Genomic DNA, 23157 nt, shown 5'->3' with positions numbered 1-23157 from the left:
ATTAAGAGGACAGCAAACAAGACAAAGCAGATAGGCAGCCTTACTTCCTGCTGAAGCACAACTTTTTACCAAAACATAACACAAAATAACCAACAAAGGGACAAACACATATAATTTGGACAAACAAATAAAACAGCGGTATACAAGAGTTATAAAATAATGTTGAAAAAGTAAATGGAAATCAAAAGTTTTGATTTCATAAAAGCAAAACTTTTAGAAAAACTCAAAATGTGTTTCCTTCTGAAATTTTTCCTTCATTAAAAAATTGTAAATTTTGGAAGACATTCCAAATTTAAATCTATCCTTGAACATAGTTTTAATAACTAAATCAAATGGAATCTATGTGATCCTATTTCACATTTTAATCTGCAAAGAATTTCCTGTATGATATTTCTCTGTTGCTCTGGTACTTGGTGAAAAACCTTTCCTTTTTCTAAAACAAACCCACAGTTAGCTGTTTCTAATAACTGTGTCATAAGAAAGTGCTCCCTTGAGCTGGTGTCCCCTTTTTTACTGTAACTGAAAAGAATTACTATGAGATTGTATTTATTTTCCCCAGGATATTGTTAGATTTGAGAGTTTTCACAATATATGGTTTAGAGTTCCTCATTCTTTTGTGCCATTAGCATTTTCTCCCAACCTTCTTCATATTTCTTATTATCTTCCTGTTCAAGGGCAAATATAGTCAACAAATAGATAATCAAAATTCAAGAGAAATTGGGTATTGTGACAAAACAAAAATCTAGGCAATAACTATGCTCAGAACTTTAGGCCAGAAGTCAAGAAATCAGAAACTGGATTTGAATTAAGAATAGGTAGGTTAAAAGCTGGATGACAGTCAGGTAATGGATGTGAGAAACTGAGAAAGAACCAAAACTAAGGCAAAGGAAATAAGAAAGGGATCAGAGTTAAGGCAACAAGAAGTTTGGGCAGAACTTCAGCTAAGTGGCACATTGAACAGCAACATCAGCTGAAGAGGCTGATGCATATGCCAAAAACTGGGATTAATCACTGGTCTAGAGGTTAAAAAGATGAGAACTTCTTTGTAAATTTGACCTTTCAGGAAAGGAGGAAGTATGCAACAGTTTGAAACAAGTAGAAGAGCACCACTGGAAAGAAGAGATCTGTAAAGCCCTTGTACTGTTTTGATGATTATGGTAGCTAGGCTTCCTCTTGGTTCTTGAATATCTAGGCTTTCAGGTACCCAGTGCTGTTAGGCTATTATTCAATTTATAAATTAGTATTTTCCAATTAAAAGAAAAAAAAACAGTCATTCCCCAAAAAGTGGTCAAGCACACAAAGGTACACCTTTGAAAACTCAACTGTGTGTGTTAACTTGGTATGAAAAATCAAAGAGGGTTTTTTTATTATTTTTCAATTGAGTAATAACTGTTTCGTTTTAAAAGTAAGAAAGATATTTACACTGACCACATTTTCTTGGTAAAGTAATAGTTTATCATCTTAACAGAACACTGCAGAATATGTATTCTAGTTTCATAATTATGTGTGACAGTGACAGTCAACAGATGGCATGGTGACTGGCTACTGTAAAGTCAAATTATCACTATTAAATTATAACTATATGCTATTCCTTTTTCCTTAGATAAAGCATTTAGAAACAGAAATGGGTATTGAAGTTACAGCAGATTTATTGTCACAAAGAACATTTACCAATTGTTCTTCACTGTCTTTAGCAAAATGTATGCAGATAATTCCATTTTGCAACAATAATAAGCATAATAAGAAAAAGGGATTTTATCATTGTTACATTTTCATTTTATTATTGATATGGTTATAACCTATTTAGTAATTCACTAATGAATCTTGAAGAGACTGATGAAATAACATGGAAAAGAAAAAGTGTGTTGTTCAGGTTGTACAAGTGTCTTTCTAGTCCTTTAAGGATGATGTGAAGAAGCCTTACAGAATATATAACACCACAAACCTCACAGCTCATCAAGTTAGTAATGATTTGAATTGTTAGATTGATGCCACACAGGTCAGTGCCTAGGAGGAAGATGGAATCAGGCAGCTTCACAGATTGTTACTGGGCTTAATACTTTTGCAACAGGGCCAGAATTCTCCTTTTCCTTCCATTACATCTTCCTTCACTACAATCTCTCTCTAAGTCCCAAGAGAAAAAACCCTATCTTCTCTTGCTAACTAATCAGGTTCTATCAATGCAATCGGGCCCTGCTCCCCATAAATAGTACCTCAGAAAACATTCTTCCATTATGCAGTGCTATTTCTGTGATTTGCTGTGTGCAATCCTGTGTTATACTGGTCTTGAGAGTGCTGAGATCAAATTGGTTTATGTGTTTGGTTAATTTTCTAAAATGTAAGGTCAATATCTTACCACAATAGATTGACCAAATATAGGTTTGAATAGAAAATTCAATGTACTCCTGGGATAATAAAATCTCATTCCTCCACAGCTTCTGGGATATGTCCTTTTTTTCATGGTATTTGTATGATTATATGCAAGTTCATGTCAGGCTGTATATAACTCCCAAAATAGATTTTTTTCTTCTGAGATATGACAAATACATCTGGAAATTACACAAGAGACAGTAAACTTGAAGGGGAAGACACTTCTCAAGAAAACAGCTTAATTACATATCAAAACTAATTAAGAAACACCTGTCAACATTTTGGTTTTTTATAAGAAATTTGGTGCAATGGACTTACTCCACTGTGGCAGCTGTCTGTAATGGTACTGGTTTCCCAACTGAAAAGTAAGGAACAAGTAGCTCAGGGAGTGATAAAATCATCTTATACACAAGAGATTACTTTTAGCTGATCATCCTGCAGACTAATTTGCTTATGCTCTGGAAATGATCTGTTGGGTTTTGGTTTTTTTGTTTGTTTGTTTTTAATTTGCCGGTGCAAAAAAGATTTATATTTGGGGAAAGTTTTACTTTACTCATTTTTTCTGTTGTTCAGGACCATGAATTGAAATTGTTCTTTATAGCTGCTTCCTTCAAAGCATTTCTCTGTCACCACAAAGAATCCTGTACAGTGACTAGGCATAGGTGAGTCTGAATAGAAGCCCTTTTCAAACAGCAATTAAGTATTCAGCTGGAATCTCCTTTTTTACTAATCACAAGTAGTATTGGCTTAGGTGCCAAGAATGAAACGTAGTCTCCAATCATGAGTTATTAGTTCTTAGTAATTTTCTCTATTTTTTTGTATTACAGGGTTTCGGCTTTTCTGTGGTTACTTATAAAATTACATCTTTTCACTCAGTAGTTGTATTGACTTAAATGCTGTATCAAAGCAATACTGTTGCCATGACACAACATACCCAAACTGTACAAGGGAATGGGAAAAGTCACAGAGCTCTTCACCTGTGAAGGATAGTGACTTTCAAACTCTGCTGTTTGCTCCTTCAGAGACGATTCAGAAGATGCCACTGGCTGGTAGAGATCTGTGTGATGAATTCAGTGGTCCCTGCTCCAGCTTCTTGACCGATGCTGCTGCTGCTGATAGGGGCACCTGAAGGAAGATCCCTTAAACAGTACTCAAGTATTTCCACTAAGTAACAGAAACACTGGGATGTACTCTTATTTCTTCAAAGGTATCCAGCTTGGAGAAAGATTGATCTCTGGAATGTGATAACAAGTGAAATACTAGAGCTCAAATCAGTTGCATAAAGGAGAAGGAAGAGCCATACTGTAGGAAAAACTTCTCGGTCTGCTGCTCCAGAATGGGCTCCCATAGATCCTGCTGTCATATCTGCCAGCCCATGCACATTATTTTCATTTTATGAGGTATGGCAGTAGGTGTCTAGTCTTAAGCAATTCAGTTCAGCCTCTAGTCAAAGTAATGAATGGAGTTTGGAAAGCTAAGTACAGGTATTCAGTTTATTGGTCTGGGGAGACGTTTCACATTATACAACTCTAAAAACTCAATTCAGACCAATAACTGAAGGTAAGATTACAAATGGCTGAAGTAAGCAAAAAGGCAAGAAGGCAAGAAACTTTTGTTCTCTTGTTTTCCAGCACTGTGTAAACCCTCACACCAAGGTAAAAGATACTCTGATGTGATGATGAATGTGTAAAACTCCATGTAGAATGATGTACACAATCAGTCCTTCATCTTGTATTTTCTTCACACATATTCAATAGAAAATAAGCTAATTGTCATGCTAAAACCATGTCTGACGCCACTACTTGCCCTTGTGCATTATAATGCATGGGCCCAAATCTGTGGTTCTTAATTGAGTGGAACTACCATTGAAAACAACAGGATTTCATTTGATTAAGGACTGCAAAATACGTCCCCATGTGTGCACTTCTTTGTTCATGGTTAGTCAGACAGTAAGTCATGCAAAAGCTCTTTTTAATTACATTTTCAGATGGTGACATAATTGGTTGGAACAATCAATATCTTGCTTGATTCCTGAAGGTGAGACTTTCCAAATGAGACTGCTGTCATACTTGTTCTGAAATATAAAACCTTGAGAATACTTTTCAGTAGATTATTAATATTTATTATTACTTGCATTCAAATAAATAGAAAATAAGATACAAATTTATACGTTATGGCTGTTTTGAGTGTCAGAATTCTCCAAATATTTGAAATACACCATAACTGTTACTTTACTTTTAGTATAGGTAAAACAGACAGATAAGTTCCTTAAGAACTAGATACTGCCACCACAGAAAAGTTGTACTTAGTACCATGTAAAATATAGATACATGTTCAACAAGCAGGCAGAGAATTTTCATGAATGGAAATTTTTTTTTGTGATGGTCAGTTCACCAGGGAAAGAGAGGGGGACAATCTGAAGAAAGTGGCTAAGGAGGACCAGAAATCCACATAGGCAGTGACATCCCCACTGAGAAAAACATATGTGAGAAAAAACTTTTAGCTTAATTTTTAGAACTATGGCAAAAAAACACTTGACTTCATCATCAATTTCTCCTCCTAACAGAAACAATCTGAACACCCTGAATCTAGTGAAGCATTTGGGTCAAAAGGGTCAATAATACACATTCAACTTTAATGGGTGGACAGGCAGTAAATTAAGAAGTGAACGCATTGGTGTTATTCATCCTTTTGTTCCCAATCTACTATGCCACCTGAAAAATGATCCACTAATTTAATCCAGCTCATACTGGGGTATAATATCTTTTATTTTAAGCTGTTTGCTATATCCAGACTGAATTCTGGTTTCAGGTAAGGTAACCGTTCTAAAACACTGTGATTTTAAGCTAGAAAAGGAAATTGGAGGTTGGGGAAAAGATTTGTGCTCATTTTAACCCTTATTCCTCTCACGTCTTTTACAAGCAAAATTCCTACTGAGGTGAAAATGAAAACAGCTACCTCACATCCCTGGAGAGCCTGTGTCTCTGCCATCAGCCTATGTAGTGTATTGGATGAATGCAGTGCACAAGGACTGGTATTAACACTTTTATGTATCTTGGGCTTCTTTTTCAGATAAATTTGAGACTTCTTATAGTGAGTGTATTTAACTGTTGTAAGGGGAAGATGTTTGAAAATCTAATAAACAGGAGTTGCCATCATTTCTGAGTAACAATCAATTTTCTGATGTCTAAATTATTTACTGTACTTAATGACTTGTGGATTGTGTTAACAATAACCACATGCTCCAGTAGAATGTCTTGTAATGCATGCTTGTAGACAAAGAGTAATAAAATACGCTTCCAAAACTGTATTTTAGCTCCTCTCTCATGTGGCTACTTAAGAAAAGCCTTGTAACAGTAGGATGGTACAGAAAATTATAAAATTGCCGTTGAAAACAGTGTCTTTATTATTGATGCCACTTATTTCTCAACATACAGCAGGACTTATGGAGCGTTGTGGTTTGAAAGAATAAATATAAGGCTGAAGAATAAAATCTTCCCTACGTCCGTCACTCCCCTATCCTTAATGATACTTGGTAGGTCCTGGTAAGGCATATGCAAGTTGAAATCTTAGCATTATTGTACTCAGTGAAGTAACATTCTCTGATCTCAGCACATACCATTTTTCTCCTTTAAATGAAAATGTTATTTATATCTGTTTTTCTAGAATATTTGGCAGTGACTGCTGCTGCTGCAGGATAAGTGTTTCACCAAGGATTTTCCTCAAGATTGTGTGACTGGTTCTAATTCTGATGTTAATATCCAAGGTAGTGAAGAGTGTCACTGAACTTTATCTGATGCTGAAGATGATTAAGAGAGGCAGGGTCAGATCCATGGCATGTATTGTACTGTTTGTTAGTTGCTGACCTCCCTTCTACATACTGACATGTAAAACTGTATGCTACAGTTTAATTAATTTTTGAAAGGGGAAAGTCTAAAAGTGCTGTCTGTGAGCTATAAGTTACTTTATTCCACAGCCAAAAAGTTGGATTTGCATGGGAAAATGAACAGCATGGGCACAAATTAAACTAAGCCCTATCCAGAAAGTAATTGGAATCGGCTTCAATTACAGTAATTAGTAGGCTTAAAGAAGAAACACAGATCCATTGCATAGCTATGCAGTTCACCCACAATCATCTTCACAGAGAGCATGTGTATTAAAACAGTGCTCAGAAAATGTTTGAACTGTACTGTTTCATGGTGAATGAACACTATACAGGAAGTATACAGCCAAGACATAAATGTGCTCACATGTGATTATACACGACACAGATGAGTGCCATTGTCTGAAGAGAAAGTTCATGTTAATTAAAAAAAAAAAAAAAAAAAGGGATAGTATGGAATAGGATATACAACAGAGATGTCTGACAAGTAAATTGAGCTTGCTCTACCAGAGCTCAGGCAAAGAACAGCACTAAAAATCCAGCAGATAAGCAACTCTCAATACTACTGGGCTAAATTAGGGCATATTAGCTTGGGCTCAGGACAGCACTGACTGAAATTTCAGCAGGAGATCCCCTGGAATACTGATACAATGAACTCAAGTCTGCTCATAACACACCATCCAGTACTACCACATAATAATCACCCACAAGAACCACAGAGTGGGTCTGCAGCCTTCAGTGGAGTGCTTTAAACCAATGTTAAATTCCCTTAGAGTTAATGGCACATCCTCCTTATTCTACAACTTCAGAGGGTATTCTCAGTAGTCAAGGTGAGAAGAAGCTTTCTGGGCTGAAGGAGGGTGGTGTTGCATTACCATTGCATGCTGATCTTAAGGAACATTAAACAGTCACTAAAGGCCAGCTTTATCTCACCTAACTTTAATCTCCAAAAGTTAAGACCTAGACTAAGGTTATCTCCCACTGGAGACAGTGGAGAAAAGCAACCTGCAGAGGGCAACTCATTCCAGGTACCTTAACATGTCTCATAGGATAGGATGAGTAGCTGGAATGATGTCTCTGACTCTGAATCCACTGTTTATAGAAGTAATCTAAATTACATCCCCTGGATTGATTTAGCACAGGTCCAAGCCACAAACTCTAGACTGTTTGAGGGACTGGTTCAACTTTCACCTGTCCTCAAGAACAGGGAAAAGGTAAAAGTGGCACCATACTTGTCATCTTTCCATACAGATACACATCTGTGGAACTAGAGATGATGCCCTGGGTGTTTAAATTTGGTATGCTGTTCTTTACACACACTGTGAAGCCTTTCTGACTGTCATGTTAGGACTTGTCAGCTCAACCTCTGAGCAAGGTTCTTTGCTTTTTAATTTTTATTAACTTCAGAATTCTGAAAGAGAAAAGCCTGTTAGTCTCAGCCTTCTCAGTGAGAAAATACTTATTCTCTGGATTTACTTTTTAAAATGAATTTGCTGTAGGAAATTATAGTCAGGAATTGACTTTCATATTGCATGAGACATCAGACAGACTCCCCAGCAAGCAGGAAGAAGAAAGATGAAGTATATATCTATGTTATCTAATTACATTTGTTATTGTAATTCTCAAAATGTAAGGCCTGACTGTAATTAAATTTATTCTTACATATAAGAGATAAAATGCCAAAGAGTTCCGTTGAGTTATCCTAATATAATACTGATAACTATAAATGACAACAAAATCAGTCCCTGAGAACATCAGCTGTAAATTATATGACAATGTATAAGTAAACCTGTGTTTCAGACAAGCTTTAAATCTCTTTCATGGCCTTCCTGTCTCATCCTGTATCCCACTAAATAATGTCATATAGGATTTTTAGAAAAGTAGAAACAGCATGAAACAGCTGTTACAAAATAGTTTATTTCGTGCCAGCTCCAATAGTGGATATTTTTATTTTATTTTAAAGACTTGTCTACATGACACAGATATTGAGAAACTAATATGATGACTATAGAAGGTTTATAGCCAACAATAATTGCTATACTTCCAGTATACCTTCTACCTACAGAGAAGCGTTTCTGCATCCCTGCATCTTTGCTCACAGTGAAATCCTATAATATTTTGACTACTAATAAAGTAGAAGGGAAAATTTCCCAAATTCTCTCAACAGTGCTCTTCTCTAACTGCTAAGCATTTGAATCTTCCAGTAGATTGGACTGGACATTGGACCTACTGGACTGGATGAATGTCTGGCAAGAAGTTATCCATTATTTATAATAAATCATAAATCTTTATTTTAAAGTCAGTTGAACTAACGTTGCTTAGTGCTAAACACATTTTATTTTTCTTTCTTCTAAAAGTGATTAACAAGCATAAGTCATTGATTGAACTAATGCTAGTCTCACACTTGACCAATGTCTGTCACACAGCAGAACAAACAAGACAGCTGCTTGGAAATGAGACTGACGCACCTTTGATTTTGGTAGGATCTAAGGAGGCAAATGTGACAGTCCCATGCAAACCTTTATGAAGAACTGGGACACAAGTTGCCCTTTAGTAAAGTTTTTCTCCAGAATGATGTTCTTTTTTCAGGCTTTCACAGAAGTGAAGCTGCTGATGACTCTGCTTAAAGATTTTAGCTTGTTCTAGGGACCATATTTCTGCTGACCAAGAAGGAAGCAGGCGTAGGCGCACCAGCAGAGAATTTGTCACTTCCTCTCTATCTGCTCTCCTGGTTATCTTTCCTAATAAGTATTTCTGTATAATCCTGTTTCAAAACATTTTTCCACAGAGTATTAGCTTTTGCAAGGGAGAGGTATAAGAGGTGTTTTATTCTCTTTTTTTTCATGCCTAATGAATTATAAATAATTTCAGTTAAATTCATGCCCCTGTACAGTAGGTTTTCTTCATTTTCGAACATAATAAAAAATAAATTAAGGAAGAAAGGTCATAAGCACTTCTCTAGATTTAGCTTTTGATACAAGGTCTATGCTCAGTTGCCAAATTTGCTTAAGTCTGGTGTTAATTATGCATGGTGTGGTGTTATATAGTCCAGCATTCTAGCATCTCTGGAGCTCAGTCCTTTCATGAGTCAAACAAGATGAAAAAAATTGAACTGTTTTTTCAACTACTTCTTAAACAGTATATGTCTGGACAATCCAAATTTTCTTCCAGTTGTTTTTTGACAGTTCACATTGAGAAAAAATGTAAACAGCTATCCTCATATTTATGAAATGTATCTGGAGCACACCACTGCAGAGGAAGTTAGGACATACAGTCCAATCGCCTAGCAGGTGACCTGTTAGTATCAGTATTCATAGGCTGGTTAAAGCTTGTTAGGATACGTCCTTCTTACTACTCCTGTTGGGGCACTCCAGTGCCTTATTCCATTGTATGAACCTTCTATTTCCAGACTCAGTTTATTCAGATCTAATTTATACCCATTTGTTTCCGCATCAATGATATTTTTAGTTTAGCTACTTGTGGCTACCTGACACTTTACTCCAATTCCATTTTTGTAAGCAATTATATCAGAGCTCAGCCTTCATGTTTCTGGACAAATTTTCTTGTGTATGATTGAGTATCTGTTCCTCTATCACTTTAATATTTATTTTACACACCCGTTTATTTTGGGACTCTTGAATATGGATGAACAGAACGGCGTCCAGAATTTCAGATAAGGTTATATCAGGGTGCTGAACAACAGTATTCACATTTCTTATTCTTCACTGAAAACACTTCTTGTGTTTGTAGTTACTTTTTCATAATGACATTATATTAAAGAAACATAATAGTCTTGCAGCCAATTAATACACACCAGTGTCTCTCCTCCACTGTTCTTGACAACATAGAAGGTTCAGCTTTGCAGAAATGCTTATTAGTTGTCCAGTATCCATTGCTACATTTCATCTTCTTTTGTCTTCGCATGTAGTACTCACGTAATTTTAAAATCAAACTAAGAATATATTTAATCTCAAAAAAAAAAAGAGCTTACAGTATCATTGATGCATTTCTTAATTCTTTTCCCACTTCTTATTTCATGGCTAGAGAACCTTTAAATTTTTTTCTTTGCAAAATCTAATATTGTGAGGTGATGGTAAAAGGGAGGTCTATAATCTAAAATATACTGAAATGTCTGGGTAATGCACAAGTAGTTCTGATGGTACAACACAGTATCTGAGAAACCATGTTGATAAGGGCCTGGGAAAAGAGTGTGTTTAAGTGTGTATTATTAAGGTGTCCTTTATAGTGGAATCAAAATAACAGAATGACTGAGAAGTTTTGAATGGGTTAAACATCAATAAAACAAATGCTTACCATTTAGTTAAGCAAACGTAGAAAATTCTGGATATGGGGGCATCAAAAGTCCATATTTGAATATCATACTATTAAAAAAAAAGTATATTAGTTCTTCTAAGCCCTCCATCCAAATTCAACTCTGATGAGATAACAGAGATCTCAAAGGTGTAAAGTTCCTACAATAGCCCTGTATAATAAAGTGTACAGGCTACAGACAGGATTTGTAATTTGTTTGCACTGCAAACAGTATAGAAGCAGCTTGTTCTGTTAGCATTCCAGCAAGCAGAAGGCAGAGGTTCACACGTACTGTTCATTCAATATAACTGTAATTCAGATCTAGTCACAGCATCTGATGCTTGTTAAAAGAAAAAAGAAAAGGAAAAAAAAAAAAAGAGGACAATCAAGAGAAGGGAGGGCACATTTTGATATGCCATGAAGTGAAACACAGAGCCATGGAAAATTAGGCTTCCTTAGTTCTGCTTTTCATGTAAAACTACTTCATTTTTTCAGAACTGTCTATTTTTAATTCTTGAAATGACAGTGATTTGACTTTTCATTAGAAGGGTGTTTTTCAACCTACTTAGTTTGCAACATATTTGGGTTGAAACAAGGGGAAAGGACAGAGACCTACAGCTAGTATGATATAACATCCTTCTATTGTCTTATGTAAGTGTGCACATAATTTTATTACAGAACCAATAATAAGGCAGACATCCTCTTGGCAGCTGAATACAGTTGGAAGACTGTGTTAAACTGATTGGATTTTTAAATATATACTGTCTTATCTTCTGGTAAAAAAGAAGATGACCTAATGGTTTTGAATGTTACATTTATATTTATTATTATATTTATTATATAAAGAAAATGAAATACAGATGAGTCTATTGGCAAAGGTGATTGTCTACAAGACACTACATTTAACATTTCCATCCCTCTACCTATGGAACAAGAAATCATAATGTATAAGTAGAAATAAAATACGACAATCTCCATGACATACTCACTACAAAAATCTGGGATCCCATTGAGAAGAGTAACATGTAAGGATACCCAGCAGGTATAGTACTAAACTTTTGTTCTAAAAGTGCAAATTAACTGCTGCAGTCAGAAAGCTGATGAAGTGATAAGAGAAAATCAGTCATAAAAGAAGACGATGAAGATAAAACCATTCAATAATCCAAGGGACATTAACATTTCCTGGCTAACATTCATGAGTTCATACCCATATATGTGTGTATGCACAGATATTTCTCTATATAATTTACTTAACATTAGCAAGTATTTGTTTGTTCTCAGTCTTGACTTTGTCATGAAAGTGGTGTGAGTTGCTGTACTGTTAAAATTCACAGCTTCCCGAGTTTTAAAGCTAATAGGACCTATTAAATAAAGTCTTCTGACTGTGGGTAAGCGAACACAGAATTACACCTCATTACTTCGATTTTCAACTCAGCAAGAAGCATATTAGTAAGACTACTGAAATGAGTGAGGATGCAGCCTTCGCACACTTACACCCGGAGTGCATCCAGGCACAGTCACTCACTCAGCACCGCTGTTCTTCTGTGGTCTCCTTTCACTGCCCACTGTTGACTCTTTTCACAGCCATTTGTGATTACACATCAACAACATGATGCATTCAGGGCCAGGGAGCAAGTATATGCATGAAAGTGAAACACCTAATGCTGCTGACACTGCCTCCTCTTCTTCCTCACAGCTGCTCTTTGTACCCACAGCATCTTTATGCTGCTCCATTAAGAGAATAAGAGAGGCAAAGGACTGTAACAAGTGTATAAATATGAAAAGTAGGTGAAGAAAGAACTCTTTAGCAACTTGTTTATGAGTCCAATGAATAGAACTAATAACCAGGAAGAAGATAATTCAGATAAATTGGTCTTACTGTCTTGCTGCCCAAATATTGGTCTTGCTGCCCAAATATTTGTACCACAGTGAGTGACAAGGAATAGCAAATCAGAAACTGTAACTGCAAATATATGTGATACAGTAGAAAGGCAAATATTATTTATCATAATGCTGGCAGAGAAATTCACTCCCAGGTAGAGGGTCCCATTATGAGAACTTATTTCTCCATAGGGGGCACTGTAATCTGTTCAGTAGCATCTAGGACAAAACAAGTTTCAGTAAGGAAATGATGAATTGAACAGCTTGTGTGGAGGAAGGAAGAAGTTTTGAAGGTTTCACCGTCGTGGTACTTACTTTTTCATGCTTGAACACTGAACAGATTGGAAAATCCCACACTGCATTTTGGACACGCTTACTGATTGCATTAAGGAATGAAAAGAACTTGGATGGGGATTCTGGATAGATCCTTTTACTGAGGTGAATGGACCTTCACCAAGGTAAGCCAACACAAAGGGTGAGATTCACCTTGTTTTTCTGCCATTCCCATGGTAGACTTTTTTTTTAAATTAGCCTTGAAGTTTTCCTCTGTAAGAAGGAGAGATACAGACAACCTCTGGAGAGTAATACTGTATCCTAAGATAGGTGTCTAAGACATGTGAGATATATAGCTCTCTGGCAGTGCTTACGTCTCTTCAGTGAATATAAAAGGAGTTACTGAACTGGTTTAGATTGTATACCTGTTTTTAGGACAGATGAATCATTCTTTTATTTTTTGGTTAGATTTTCCCGTATGAAGAATAGCTCTTATACATGTTTTCTGCTAATAAACCCCAGCAGTGTATTCATTAAGGTAAAGAACTAACCTAAGCACTGAAAAATATACAAAATTTTATTATCTGAATGCCTGTGATCACAGAACACAAATTTTCAAGTACTTTAAAGTGACAGAAATCCTACTTTATGCCTGAAGCCTCTCAGCAATGTGTGTGAAGACCTAAGGTTTGTCTGTTTTATACTCACCAGATGCTTCTAGCCCCTATCATGCACCTGAGAAAACATAAGGTTTAAAACAAGGGAAGTACTTGAACAGAACAGTTTCAGGTCTACTGTTCTTCCATTTTTCCAATTATACCTGTGTTTCTGCAATTTTGTGAGCCCAGAGACAGAAAGAGGGCAGTCATACACACACATGGTGAGACTGCAGCAAAATAAGGCAACAGTTGAGGAGCATCCATCATCTGCTTGTTCAGACGTGTTAGTGGCCCATAACATGCCATTTAACAGTGTGAGGGTGAGACAGAACCATGTAGTTCACTGTATTGTTGAGAGTCAGTGGCAGAGAAAATGAGATAGCTGTGTGTTAATCAGTGTCACCGTGAGGCAAGGGTCCAAAGGAGCCAGGCTCCAAACTTCCATTTGAAAGAGGTTCCTAAGGCCATTACCCAGAATTGTGATTTCCAGGTATTGCCTGCAGTTCAGGCATTCTCATATTACCAGATCAAATGACATGTTGCAGATTTTCCTGTCTTTTTCCTAAAAGTCAGCAAAGTGACTACTCTCAGGTGCAGACTCATGGCCATATGGAGCAAGTCTAACAAAGTAGGTGGTAACTACAACCCCAAATTTATTCCCTGGATTGTGACATAGGAACATACTGTGTGTGCTTAGTTTGGACAGATTTGGAAAGACTGGCAATCAGGACTGCCAGGTCCTGCAAGATCCTTCACACAATGCATATAGGTATATAGATACTGTTTCAACGCACATATGAGCTTGTGAAGAAAAGCTGAACTACCCTACCTGTCTAGTATTACTGGTTTATCTAGTACTGCCTGAACCTTCCCATCCCAATGATGTAAGGGTGAGGAGTGGAGAGGTGGAAGGTAGTGAAATCACTCTGCCTCTCTTTCTGGCTGGAAGGAATCCAGCTCTGGAAAAGCAGCTACTGAAATTTAAGTCTGCTACCCTTCTCTAATTCGGGTTTTTGTGTGTGGTTGGTCGTGTCCCGTCCCTCCCCCCCCAAAACCTGTTTTCTGCTGTGTTTTCTTATCCCTAATGTTAATGCAGAGTGCTGGAATCAGGCTAACTTTCACCTTGTTTAGTTTTTGAGAGAATTATTTCCTCTTGCATTTGCTATGGATGTTAACCCCATTTCTCTTTACAACCCTTCTGGGGCACATATCAGTTTTGTTTTGCTCTCTTAGCCAGCAGATGTTTTATACTCTCTTTTGCCTTTCAGTAATGTCATCATCACCATCAACTTGTAAATGCATACGTCCACCAGGGACACAGTTCAGGTTGTCAGCAGCACATATTAGTCCTGGGCCCAATCCTGCTGCTTTTACTCAGTTAAATCCTGATTCCACAGGACTGCCTGGATTTTCTGAGGCTCTCAATGGATGAAAGAATCTGCTTATCTAGCAGAATCTGATGATTCCCCACACAAGTGAGGGAAACAAGAGACTGCATTTTAAAAGTGCAGCAACTACACATTCTTTGGGTATGTGGGTTTGTTTCATTATTTCTTTTTTCTGCAGCTTTGTTACTCTTTTTGCCCTTGTGTGCAGACTGCCAGAATAACATAACTTTTTAAAGATTGATCTAGACAAGCTAAAGATCTTCTGTGATTAAGATGTTGTGGCTCCTTGAGCTCCTTTTTATGTTTAAAATGTAAAGTGGAGATAAAGATTTGTGATCAAATTTAAATTAAAGTGTTTCTAATAGGGATTAAATTTAGATTCCATTAGACAATTTTTGTATACATCCTAAACAGCAAATAGTTGCTACAAACATATTAATTGAGTTTTAATTATAAGATAGATGTTTACATGATATGACTGCTAAGCTTTCTTGAAACTGTTTCTAGTAATGAACTAATATTCTGAGACATATTTATGAATGCTTTAACTGAGTAACCGAGTTACACGATGAAGCAAGATATAATAATAAAAACAACCTAAACCCCACAATTAGATACAAATTAAGCAGCCAGGCATTTCATATAACCTTTATTGTTATAATTAATTTTTCACTTGAGTCCATCTTCTGATATATAATCAAATCAAGGTATATTAACTACAGCAGCTATAGTACATATATCATCCAGAGCTGAGTAATTATTAGCATTGGACAGTTAAATAATACTCACTCATAAAAAGATTTTTAGATTCACCAGCTATATGATAAACCATGGATAGTCATACAGTAAAACACTGCATAGTCATTAGCCCTCTCTAGATAGCTGCTTAACCATCACATTATACACTCTTTTAATGAAATCATCTTATCCTAGTCATTTTTTTCCTGATCAGACAGTTTTGCATGCATAACTGGTCCTAGTGCTCTTCACATGGATCTCTGCTTTGGTTCACCACTGGGGAAGCTGAGGCAAATATTTTCAAAGACTTGGTTGAACATAAAGGTGTTATTCTTTATTTTTCAAATGAGGTTAGCAAGATAAAATCCTGGGATCTGGAGTCACGGATAACTCACAAGTATTGCAAGAAGGGTAGCAAGATAAAATCCTGGGACCCAGAGTCATGGATGACTCACAAGTATCACAAGAAGATATTAGATGACACCTTGGCAAAGTGTACAACATGTATGAGGGAGTACTGATTCCTAGCAGAGTACTGACCCAATCCCTTAGCTGTTTGGCACGATATGGGGAAAGTTACTGCTAAAACTGTACACACCAAGTAAGACTGCTTAATTGTATTGCACTCAAATACATTTGAAACCTTAACTTGCTTTTGTTTTTAAAGGATCTTTTGTTGTTTGCAAATAATAATGGATTACTACCTCACAGCACTGTTTTGACATTTGATTAATGTTTATGAAGTGTTTTGAGACCCTTATTTGAAAGGCACTAAAAACTACAAAGTATTTTTATTATCCTTTCTCTGAATTCCCCCAAGTTCCAGGTGGCTCATAACATTTTAGGGAAAGGCTGTCAGAATAACCCCATAGACTCCATTAAAGCAATGTATTTCATCTGTTTACCAATAATTTCCATTTTATGCTTTTAGATTTTCCTAGGTTCTGGTCTCTTTCCTTCAGCTGAGTACTGTATGAGACAGAATGATATGTCTCATATGATGAAAATGGGGCTGTTCCCAAGACTGGGACTTTTAATCTTGGCAACCTGTTGATAAACTGCTTTTACAATAGGATCTCTAAAATGAAGAAAAACAAGCAACAAAAATAAATGTTAGGTAAAAAATATAGACCATGCCAGGTATCTCTCAGGGGTTTAGTATGTACCAAATGATTTTACTGAGAAATTCCCAGCTGTACAAGTAGATCTTAATTTCTTCCAGTTTATGTGCTTCACTTTTTCTGTATCAGTTGTGCAGCTGAGTTAGTTTTTGCAGTTCTGACGCAGAACTCAGATCAGATATTTTGAAGTCAGTCTAAGGCCATATGAAGTAAAGGTGTGGTAGTACAAAATGATTGTGCTCTATGTAAGTGTGTATCCAGATACACCACAGTCTGATATGCAATATTTAATACAATTTGAATGTTACCTGTCTCTGCATATATTAGTAACTGAATGGCTGCTGGCAATTATTCTTTGAATAGTGCAGAATCTTTGTTTTGGGAAAGGTTTCTTATGTAATTCATTTGTTTTTCTATGTGCTCAGTGCTTCAGGATGAAAATAGATCAGGACTCTGGCAGATATTTTAAAACAGAAATACAAACCAAGTTATCTTGATGTTCCTGTCATGGGGCTGGGTAGGGTACAACAGTAGGAGAGAAACACTCAGAAGCAGTCCTGCCACTGTCTACTGACCTGAATACAAACAAATCAGGAACCACGCTTGTATTCGTATTTCTGTGCCCTTTCCTTCCTCCTCCACCCCTCAGCAAAACAAAATATATATTTAAAAAAAAGAAGCAAAACCCAGAAAGTTATACAATTATAACATATTCCCTCCTCCTGTAGTATGTTTCTTTGAGCTTTAGACTAGCAGATAGCAGTGCAGCATCAGAGTTTTAGCACACAAAATGTCGCTATCAGTTAAAGCAAACCATACGATAAGAACAACACAGTGTGCCAGAAATCCTTACAGTCAAACAGTAAAAAAATATCCAGAGAGGGAAAAAAACCACAAGCACAGAGTAGTAGAAGCTTCACTATCTTGCCTTGCTTAGATTATCAAAGATGTGTGTGATGGAAAAGAAATATAGAGGAAAAATGTGTTTAAAAATCATGCCTTAGATTATTCCAAAACTGAGGTAATTTTCAACCCCCCTTCTCTCCCCCCTCCAATTTCTCTACCAATTTCTCTACTGATTCTGTTGCTTTCCATTTAGATAATGGAAACGTAGGCAGGTATAGTTTTCCTTTTAGTTACATTGTTGTCCCTTTTTGAATATCCTTTGCAATTTGTGCTCCAGAATCTAAGCTTTCATTAAAAAGCAATATTTGTAGCACAGATGGTAATGAAGATAACCATGAAAACATCAACTGAGTATAAACCAGGACAGCGATGACTTCCGTATAGTGTTGACAGCTTGAAACAATAGCTCTGAAAAAACCTAATCCAGTGGGTGATCCAGACCGTTTGTCTCAATGCCTGGTTAACTCCTGCTATGTCTAAATTGAGGGACCTAACAACACCTCCAAGCAAACAGGTCTGGATGGACATGCCGAATATGTTTTCAACCCATTGCAAGGCATGCCCAAGTCTCTCCCCTCTTGCCTTCCCCATGCCCTGCTCTCTACAAAGAGTGACGCAGGTGTACAAGTCAGATGAGATCAGTGCTGTGCTCCAAGAAAGTCCATGATCTCAACGAGCCAGTGACAAGGCTGCAGGGAATGCACCTGTAGAACTTCTTAAAGACAGACTCTTAACCCACAGTCTATTCCCCTTATTCTCAGTGCAAGGGAGTTTTAACTTTGAATTTTTATAAGACACGTTTTCTCTGTCAATAACAGCTTTGCCCTACACAGGACAATATTTTTAGTATAATTTAGATTGTGTTTTTAAATGGACACATCTAGCTTACACATGGAAAGGGATTTGGTATGCAATATACAGTAACAGAGAGACAAAGTTACAGCCATAATGATACTGAAATCCACCGCCACCACCCCAATAGCTGTTTTTGTAGAAGAATGTCTTCTTTCATGTTATGTGCATTATTTCACTAACTAGAGAAGTTCTGGGAGTAACCACAATCTCTAGGGCAATCCCCTGCCTCCTACTCCTGCTCTCCTTCAGCCCTGTGATGCTCAGGAAAAGAATTACAGGGATAAGCCAGGCAAAAAATTAAACCAGGACAGCTGTTGCAGAAAGAATTTAAGGGGCAAAGAACAGAGTTCATCTCTAAACAGATTTTTTTTGGGGGGTTGATCTTAGTTCTATTTTTTTTCTTGCAGATTATATAGAGAATATCCTGTCCCTGAAGTAACTGGATGTGTGGTTCATTCCCTGCAGCCCAGAGTATTCACACATGACCCCAAATCTCTAACCTCTCTGTCTTTTATTATTTTTCATCCCATTATCTGCCTCCTAACATTATCCCCACTAAGAAATCTAAAATAACAAATCAGGAAAGAAAAACACCAGTCAGAGAACAAAACAGAGCAAAACAAAAAAGCTCCAAACTCTCACAATAAAACATAGTGGAGCTGATCTTCCTGCTTCTATGCTTGCCTCTTTCTCTTATTTTTTTAGCTGCCTTGTCTGGATTGCAAATGCACCAGACCTTTTATTCTGCTTGCACAGAGCCCAGAACAATGTGTTTTGTCTGATTCCTAAGAACTTTGATAGTTAGTGTGGTAAAATAGAAACATCTAAAACTCCTTCACTGATAATCCTCTGACAAAGAATATTCATCTGATTTGATAATCCCAAAAATTTAACATTTTGCCCATTTATTTTTATGGGTAAAAAAAAAAAAAAAGGAGAAAAAAATCCAGCTCCACATTTACAAATACAGCAAGAGAATGCTTGTAACAAAAATCCAAACCTTTCCTATCAAAACCTGGATGTAACCCACAAGCCAAAAGTTCCGGCTTCTCCTTAACAGCTTTACAATGCAATGATGTGCTGTCAGTACAAATACCTAACATCAGACACTCTGGATGACAGAAAATAAACTTAATTTCACAAAAATATGCATGTGGGAAACTGCACTGATTTTATTGTTTATGTATTAACACCCACATATATGTATGCACATGCATATGTATATATGTGTATGTATACATACATAGACACAAAAAAGCATATGTGAGAGAAAGTGCTGAAGTTCAGACATACCTACATGTATATAAATATATGTGTATATATGCTGTACATGAATACACTGCACTGTTTTAAAATTGACTTTATAAACTTATTGCTTATGCTTGCTATAAAATTTGACTTCATTTTGCAAAGGCAGGCAAAACTCTTGTTGAAAAAGCTAATTATGCATTTTGAAGCTCTCATACTAGAAGTAAGCTGCAGTGTTCAGGTTGCAAATATGTCCACTAGCTAAGAAAAATAACAACAACACCACAATACCCTGTAATAAAAGACTATTTCAACCACCATCTATGTAGGAATGAATTGTGAACATCTTGTCTGTTTAATTTTAGAACAAAATAAGAAAATAAATAAATAAATAAATGTGGTAGTGACTTCTAAATCAAATTAAATGTTAAAAATAATTGGTGTCCACCTTTTTTTTGTTTTTCCTATGGTGACTTGGTTCCCACAAGTAGTACTGACCTGCTTGTTGTAGCTACTTGGTGTAACTTCCCACAAAAAGAATGTTTGTCCTTAAGAAAGATAATGAAACTGTTTCCTCCAATAACAACTTATTTTTATATAGCTTACATGATAAGCCAAATCTGACCTGACAGCGTCCTTGTAAAGCTTCTTTGAAGTACTGAAATACAGATTATAGTTGGAGTCTGTGGGGTTTTTTTTATGAAGAAGGTATTAAAATTTTCACTTTTCATCTTTGTTTTAGAATTACTCTCTTGACAAAGTCTGTGTGAACTCTCTTCAGATGCTTCAGTGTATTTGTCAGACCACAGCACAGCAATGCAAAGCATACTAATTCTTGGCACAAGCATTTTGTCTCCAAGGAACATCAGGACACCTTCTGTCCTTAAATTAAACTGAACCTGCTCTTGGATCTCTTTATCCGAGCTGGTGCCATCTTCTGACTGACAGTCCTGTGGTGATGTATTGGTGCAATGCATCATCAAAGTAAGACGCTGTGATGATGCATTACCAGAAGGACAGGGGAGCAGGTTCAGTTTAATCCTGGCACCAAAGACAGAGTACAAGGCTTGCCCAGGGCCATGTGGCTGTGCTGATCCCACAGGCATTTTAGTGCTGCTGTCAAGGGGGTGCAGAGCAGGGTGAAGTGTGTGATATAATCACTCACAGTATGAAGGTATGCACCTTTTTACAGGTAGGACAGTGGGTTTTTTATGAGCTATGCAAACAGACTGGGCTGTTTAAATTTCTCTAGAAGACCTTTATTGGGATGAGGTTGCGAATAGGCATTAATGCCTGTAAGAGGAGAGGAATCACAAACCTTTCTTAGAGATTAATTAATTTTGGGAAAGGATAATCTCTATCCCCTTCAAAAAAGAAACTTTTTCCATATTGGGGCAGTGGGGAGGGAAGCTACAGATTTTCTTCTAGTTTGGACATTTTGCCTCATAGCTTCCCTTCTCTCTATTTGAATCCACCACTGGATCCCAAAGATATCTTGGGATCCAGGGATCTCTTTCTATTTCAGGAACACAGTGTTTTTCACTTTTCCTTTTTCTGATACAGAGTGTGATTGTATTAATTGCCAATGATCCATTCAACACAATACGTCGTAGAATTAAATTCAGTATTCAGGAAACCAGATCTATTTGAGGAGCAGCTTTTAAGCACATGATTGACTTTAAGCATGTGCTTAAGTCAATAAGCTTTAATGAGGCAATGTTTAATGACTTTCTTCAATCAGGGCAAAGGTAGTCTGTGTTGACAGCTTACAGCTTTAAGCTTAGACGCTAACATTATTTTAAGATTTAAATATCCACTTTAAATACAGTAGTATTTAAACAGGCTTTCAGAACCAATGCATCCTGTAATATGTGAATTTTAATTTTTTAAACTACACAACCAAAATAATGTTTAAAAATGTTAAAGTAACTTTCACATTAATAGACTTTGTGTCTAGTCTCTAGTCTAAAGTAAAAAGCACATACTTTTGTTTTGGTGATCCACACTTTATTATAAGAGATTTTAAACCCATTTGGTTACATATTTTTCACCTTCTCTCTCCTTCTCATGCATGGACTACACATTTTTTGGAAGAGTTGAAGTTGCTTAAGTCCAGGATGGCATTTTCACACTATACCCCAGTGCTCTCTTTAGATTGACTCATGATGAAAAGAGGACTCGTATTTATGCAGAATAGGAAAAAAATCTTATTAACCTCACATGATATATTCAAATGAGAAATTCACAAGTTTTCAATTTTATTTTTCTTATAAGTAAGAAAGCTGGGTGCATTATTAAGATCTGACAGGACAAATTAACTGTCTGATACTAAACTCTATGTTTTTAAGGCCTGTTTTTTTAAATCTCATTTTCTCTGCACATTTTAATTCACTATTAAAAATAGCAACCTATACACGAATAGGAAGTGCTGTTAATTTGTGTGGGATCTCTGTAAGTTACAAAAAGATAGAAACCATTTTTAAATGCAAAATTTAACCTTAGTTATAGTTTTATGAATGGCATACTCATAATAAAATTCAATGTATTATTTGTTTGTTGCAACAGGTCTAGTGTGACACAGCACTTGACTCCTGTGTCCCTCTCCTCAAACAATATGCTGATATTTCAGTGCAGCTTGGGGCTTCTGGAAAGGGCTGCCCTGGGTATCATGTTCAGAGGTACCACAGTAACTCATCTTTTCACTTCTTCTCTCTAATGCCTGGTGCAGTGTTGTGGGACCATACAAAACATATGGCCCTGATGCACCAGACCACTAACTTTTGCCATTTCTTTCCTTCGTAGTGATGATTCGGGTCATGACATCTGGGGAGGTGGAAAGCTTTGCTGGCTGCTTTATTCTAAAACCACTAAAGATTTTAAAATACATTGCCATATTTTGTTTAAACTTGCAAGACAGACATTATTTTTCTGAAAGGTACTGAAATAAAATCTCCAGCTGAGTTGCAATTTTAGTAAGCTATCTGGCCTACTCCTTATATCCCTTATGCAACTAAGCCTAAGCATCTTAATGAACTTTAATGTTAACCTAAATGCTTAAAGAAAACAATGCAGACAGGGAAGCCAAAACCAGAATAAAATCTTTCAGAATGAAGTACATTTATTTTGCTTTTTCCTACAAATATTATCTGTATATTTTACAGGCAAATTACAGGTATATATAGGCTACAAGCAAATAGGGCCTTTCAACATACTATACGTCTGCAAAAGCAATTGCTCACCTAGGGAAAACTCATTACTGGTAAACAATCCCATTTTAAGATCTCTAAGGAGGTAAACTATCCAGAAACAACACCTAGGTAATAGCTACCTATTTATCTGCTATACTGGAAACATGCTTTCTTTTTTTTTTTCCCAATACACTTTCTAGCTGAGCTTCATAGTTAGGTTAATTAGGAGTTAGACATGCTGCAAATTAAAATCTGACATCTGAAGCTGTTTTGAACTCTCAGATTCCCATGGACCAGGCAAGTTTGTTTATATAGGCTCTCTTTTCTTTCCTCAAA

Source organism: Ciconia boyciana, chromosome 1 (assembly GCF_034638445.1).
Source record: "Ciconia boyciana chromosome 1, ASM3463844v1, whole genome shotgun sequence".
NCBI classification, from domain to species: Eukaryota; Metazoa; Chordata; class Aves; order Ciconiiformes; family Ciconiidae; genus Ciconia; species Ciconia boyciana.
The sequence above is the reverse complement of the archived record's forward strand: the minus strand, read 5'-3'. Positions refer to the sequence as shown.